The sequence below is a fragment of the Salvia hispanica genome, chromosome 2, assembly GCF_023119035.1.
Source record: "Salvia hispanica cultivar TCC Black 2014 chromosome 2, UniMelb_Shisp_WGS_1.0, whole genome shotgun sequence".
Taxonomy (NCBI): Eukaryota; Viridiplantae; Streptophyta; class Magnoliopsida; order Lamiales; family Lamiaceae; genus Salvia; species Salvia hispanica.
The window spans coordinates 11250872-11256460 of NC_062966.1; positions in this window are offsets into that span (position 1 = coordinate 11250872).

The following is a 5589-nucleotide window of genomic DNA, read 5'->3' on the forward strand; positions in this document are numbered from 1 at the left end:
TATTTTATAGTACTTTTTATTTTGTCTTAAATTTTATGAAACGAATTAAAATTTGAATAGAGTGAACTACAAAAATAGTCCCTGGACTATGTATTTATCTCGCCAGACAACCCTGGACTTTAAAAATATCCCCAGACAACCCTGGACTAAGCGTTTATCTCAAAATTGGTCCTTTTTCACTATTTCGTACCGAAACTACCCTTTTAGGGGTTTGGGCATTTTCGGAAGTTCAAATAATTCACTTTTTCAGTTGTCAGAGCATTTAATAATTGTGCAGGTCAGGTTGTCTCCTTATATTAATAACTCTCTCTCTCATTCTCTCTCTCTCACCTTCTCTCCTCCATCTTTCTTCTCTTCCCTTCTTCTTCCTCCCCTTCCTTCCTTCTGCAAAAGTCGAGAAAACATCTCGACTCAAGAAAGAAATCAAATAGAATGTTGTATTTTCGGTGGATTTTGAAGGCTGCAATTACTTGGTTGAGCATTGGTGGGCGTGAAGACGAATTTGGAATAGAAGACGAAGTTAGGATAGAAGACGAAGTTGATTCTGAAGTATCTATCTCCTCCATCTCTCTTCTCACCTTCTCTCCTCCATCTCTCTTATTCTGCAAAAGTCGATGCAACATCTCAACTAAAATGGATTGTTGGTAGAAAAAGGGCAAAGGTTTAATTTCGGTGGTGTTATCCGAATTGTGTAGATTTTAACTTGGTTTGGCAGATTCGGCGCCAAGGTGGGAGTTGGGGGAGAGGCCGACGAAGTTGATTTGGTAGATAGACTGCAGTTAGTGAGTTTTGGGGAAATATTATGTTGGCGTGAATTTTATTTGATTATGTGTTTGTAAGGTGTAAGTTGGGAATTTTATTAATTTTGAAGGTTTGAAGGTTGTGATATTTTAGTTTGATTTTTTTTACTCTTTCTATGAATAAAAAAGAGAATATGAAAACCACTCTGTCCGAAGTAGAAGTATGAAATAAGCATTTTCACTCGAAATGTCCAACGTCTGGCAATTAACTAATGCTGGAAATCTAGTTTCGTTTGCATTTTGGGACGCTTTAGCCTTGCAAAGATACTTCTCAGCTTTTCTTCAGACTTTTTTCCACCAATGTGTGTGTTTGGATTTCTGCTTTTCTCCATTTTTTTGTGTTTAGGCGTATGTATTGGGTTGTGTAGGTGTTTATATTGGTTGATAATGTAGGGTTCAATAAGTTCAATGAGTTCGTTGGAAGTTGGATGATTTGAATGCATATTTGGATGATCACTGGGTACTGATCGAATTAGACATATCATATACAATACCAATATCAGTTCGAAACTAATATCATATTTGGTTTGGAAAATAATATCATCTTTATTAACTAATATCATATTTGGTTTTGAAAATAGTATCATCTATAGTACAAAGGGAAATTGTAATATCAGATTCTCGGTCACATTCATTTCAGAGAATAATATCATCTTTGGTACTAATATTAGAAGATTGCAAACACTACTACACAAAATAATATCATACTGCATACTAGTAGTAATCTGGCCATAGTGGATGCCACAAAAAGATATTAGTTTTAACATACGAAGGTTTAAGTACATCAGTACTCCTAAGTTATGCATGCAATCCTACATAAATGCATACCAAAATCATCATCGATCTGCACATCCCTTTCTATTCTATGGGCAAAAACAAACAAAAAGGAGTTGCAACCCAAATAGTGAAGGTTAGAAACACAGATTGTATGTGATTTACACCAACAAAATCATAAAGTTTCAGTATTTGTAATGCCATTCACCAAATACACCATTTGCAAGGCCAATTCAATCAGCCGTCTTGCGACGACCAAATTATATATAGAATTTTTATTAATATAATAATTGATAAATAAATTGAAAACTTCAAATTCACTAAAAAAATATTTAAATTTCTAAAACATGCATTTAAATTCTACGAAATATCTCAAATATTAGTATTTGATCATGTTTATGATTGAGTTAAAGCACATATCTCAAAAATATCACAATTAAATGTTTTACATTGTATGAATATTAGTAATTTTATTGGATTGATCGCATGTTAATATTATCGGTAGCAATCCGATTAACCAGCTGGGCTAGCCTGAAACTCGAGCTTTTAGGGTTAGGGTTGAACTTTAATAACCCGAAAGAAATCACAACCCGATTAGCCCGTATCCGATTGGCCCGAAACCCGATTGTCCGGCCCGATTGACATCCCTATCTACTAGGGACTGCAATTGATATTTCTTCAAACCCAATATGATATTAAATTTGGGACTACACCGGATACAACTATCAGGTATCAAATATGATATTATTTCTTCCTTGTTGTCCTAGTACTTCATATGATATTATTTGTGTTGATTAAGTCGAGTACTACATCCGATATTATTTCAACAAGATTCATTTCAGTAACATCTCCAGCCCATTCTCTAACTAGTGAACTGCTTTTTTTTCGATGAGTACATGTCGTATCCATTTCATACCCATTGAAGAAAAAACCATTCACTCATGCCATGATTAATTTCATTACTCAATTTAGAAATATCTGAAACAAACTTGAAACTTCAAAAATTAAGACTTAAGATTCGGTACTTAGAGCACATAAATCAAAATCAAATTACATTGATTTGAACACTATAATTCTTCCCCAACTTTCACGCACTACTTCACCAAATTTTTTTCCCACAAATTGCAATCTACGGGTGAAAACCTACTTCATCAAACTCACCATAATGGCTACAAACGAAACAAACAACGAAAACCCAACAAATAACACCAAAATACAATCTTTAACTTTACTTCCACCTTCAACACGATTTGGAGATAATTCAGAATCAACTCCATCTTGTCTTCCAACTTTGTCTTCACGCCCACCATGCTCAACCAAGTAATTGCAGCCTTCAAAATCCACACACTTGGGATGACACCACCGAAAATACTTGCAGCCTCCAATCTTCCCCTTTTTCTCGCAAACGAAATACAACATTCCATTAGATTCCTTTATTGGGTCGACAACGATTTTGAGAATCGCTCTTTGCTGGCACAAACAATTTTCGTACTCAAATCGGAGCCACCTACAACCAGTCCCGCCTCCTCCATCACTCGATTTTGTATCAGACAACGAAGACATTTTTATTTCTTTCTTGAGTCGAGATGTTTTCTCGACTTTTGCAGAAGGAAGGAAGGAAGGGGAGGAAGAAGAAGGGAAGAGAAGAGAGATAGAGGAGAGAAGGTGAGAGAGAGAGAATGAGAGAGAGTTATTAATATAGGGAGACAACCTGACCTGCACAATTATTAAATGCCCTGACAACTAAAAAAGTGAATTATTTGAACTTCCGAAAATGCCCAAACCCCTAAAAGGATAGTTTCGGTACGAAACAGTGAAAAAGGACCAATTTTGAGATAAACGCTTAGTCCAGGGTTGTCTGGGGATATTTTTAAAGTCCAGGGTTGTCTGGCGAGATAAATGCATAGTCCAGGGACTATTTTTGTAGTTCACTCTGGCCTGCTGTGTTATTAAACACAGCAGGGGATCCTCCCCCCTTAATTTATTACACACTCCACTATCTCACTTCATTTATTACACACTCCATCTCACTCATCCATATCACTTCATTAATTACACACTCCACCAATTCCTTAAAACCTGTGCCCTAACTAAATGTGACTATAAATCTGGGACGGAGAGAGTAATTTTTTTTAGGATGTAACTTTTTTTAATTTATATAAAATTATTGCATTTTTATTGCATTTTTTAATGTATTTTTTTAAAAAATTAGTGAGGAGTAGAGTGCGGCGGGGGCTCGTGCGTGGAAGCTCGGTTTTTTTTAATTATGCAATTTTTTTTAATTAATGTACTTTTTAAAAAAAATTAAATTAATGAATTTTTCCGTATATGTGTCGTAAATTTAATTCTGTATTTTTTGTTTAATTCTGTAAATTTAGTTGTTTTTTTTAATAGTGTTGGTGATGTGGCTAGCCTATTGCTTGTCCAGTTGCTGGTAAATTTAATTTCGTAAATTAATATGTCTTGTAAATTTTGTGTTTAATTCCGTAAATTAATATGTCTCGTAAATTTAATTCCGTAAATGTAGTTGTCTTTTAATTATTTTTATTGCGGCTAGGCTTAGGCTAGCCTAGCCTATTTGCTTAAAATGATGATGTGGCAGGTGGAATTTTAGTGCTGATGACGTGGCAGGGAGAGAGAGTGGCTATCTTGTGGCTGGCCTAAGCCCACAGTAAGAACCATGTTTGGATTATTATTATTATTATTATTATTATTAGTATTATTATTCAGAATTAAATATCAAAATAATTTAACAGATTCTTTCCAAGTTGAGAAATTATGTATGCATATAAGAGATAAGACTCATAATTTGTTCGAGTTGAGATCCCCCACGGCATCCCCCCCCTCCACCCCCGCGCTCCAGCCATCATCCCCATCAACTGATTCCAAGAGACGTTAAATCCTGGGCCCATCTGCCCGCCCATCTGGCCTCATCCAGATCCCACACTCGTCGCTGGACTGGACTCGTTGTGATCCATCGCTCGATGATGCTCTTGTACAGAAATTTAGAGAGAGAGAAAACTCGTTAAAACAAGTGGTGCAAATGAAAATGAAATTAAAATCGCGTTTATATAGGTTTTCAAAAATTTAAAAAAAAAAAACGAAAAAGGGCGCTGGCCGATCGGCACGCCACAATGGCGGCCAGCGCCAGCCAACCAGCTAGCCCACGCCGATTTTCTCGCCGATTTCGGGCTGGCCGCTTGTAGTGGTTCGGCTAGCCGGCTAGCCGGCATTGTGAATGCTCTAACGACCCAAAATGTTGATGTCCAACCAGCGCTAATATTTCCTTCGGTCTTTTTTAAAAATATACTACGTTCGTCCCTGAAAGTTTGTCTCAGTTTTCTATTTCTATCCGTTCCATAAAGTTTGTCTCATTTCAATTTTTACCATTTTTTATAGTGGACCCTATATTCCACTAACTCATTTCTACTCACATTTTATTATAAAACTAATATATAAAAGTAGGACTCACATTCTATTATTTTTTTCAAACTCACTTTTCATTACATTTTTTAAAAACTCGTGCCGGAACAAAAAGTGGGATAATATTTGGGGAACTTACGGAGTACTAATTAAAAAGATGAAGTAGTAGGAGTATTATTTTTCATTTATCTTACTATACATTCTTAAAAGAATAAACAAAAGATGGTAAATAAAAAGGTATACATATAAACAATGACTTAATCATAATGGAGGTCGGGACATGAAAATAATTGAAATGAACATGAGCAAGGACTGAATGTCAACATGTTATTAAAAATATATTTTGAAGTGATTTAGATTATTAATAAAGGATTTTAATATTTACTAAAATATAGATAAATTTTAAAATTTTGTTTTTAAAAAAAAGATTAACCTGAATATTGATTGGCGAGTCTTTAATTTCTGTTGGACCTGAAAATAAAAACCTTATCATACGGTTTTACTGATTTCTAAAATGAATCTTGATTGTTTGAAGTTTGAAGTAAGAGGGGTCCTCGGATCCCTCAAAGCTCCTTCCGTATATATATGTCAC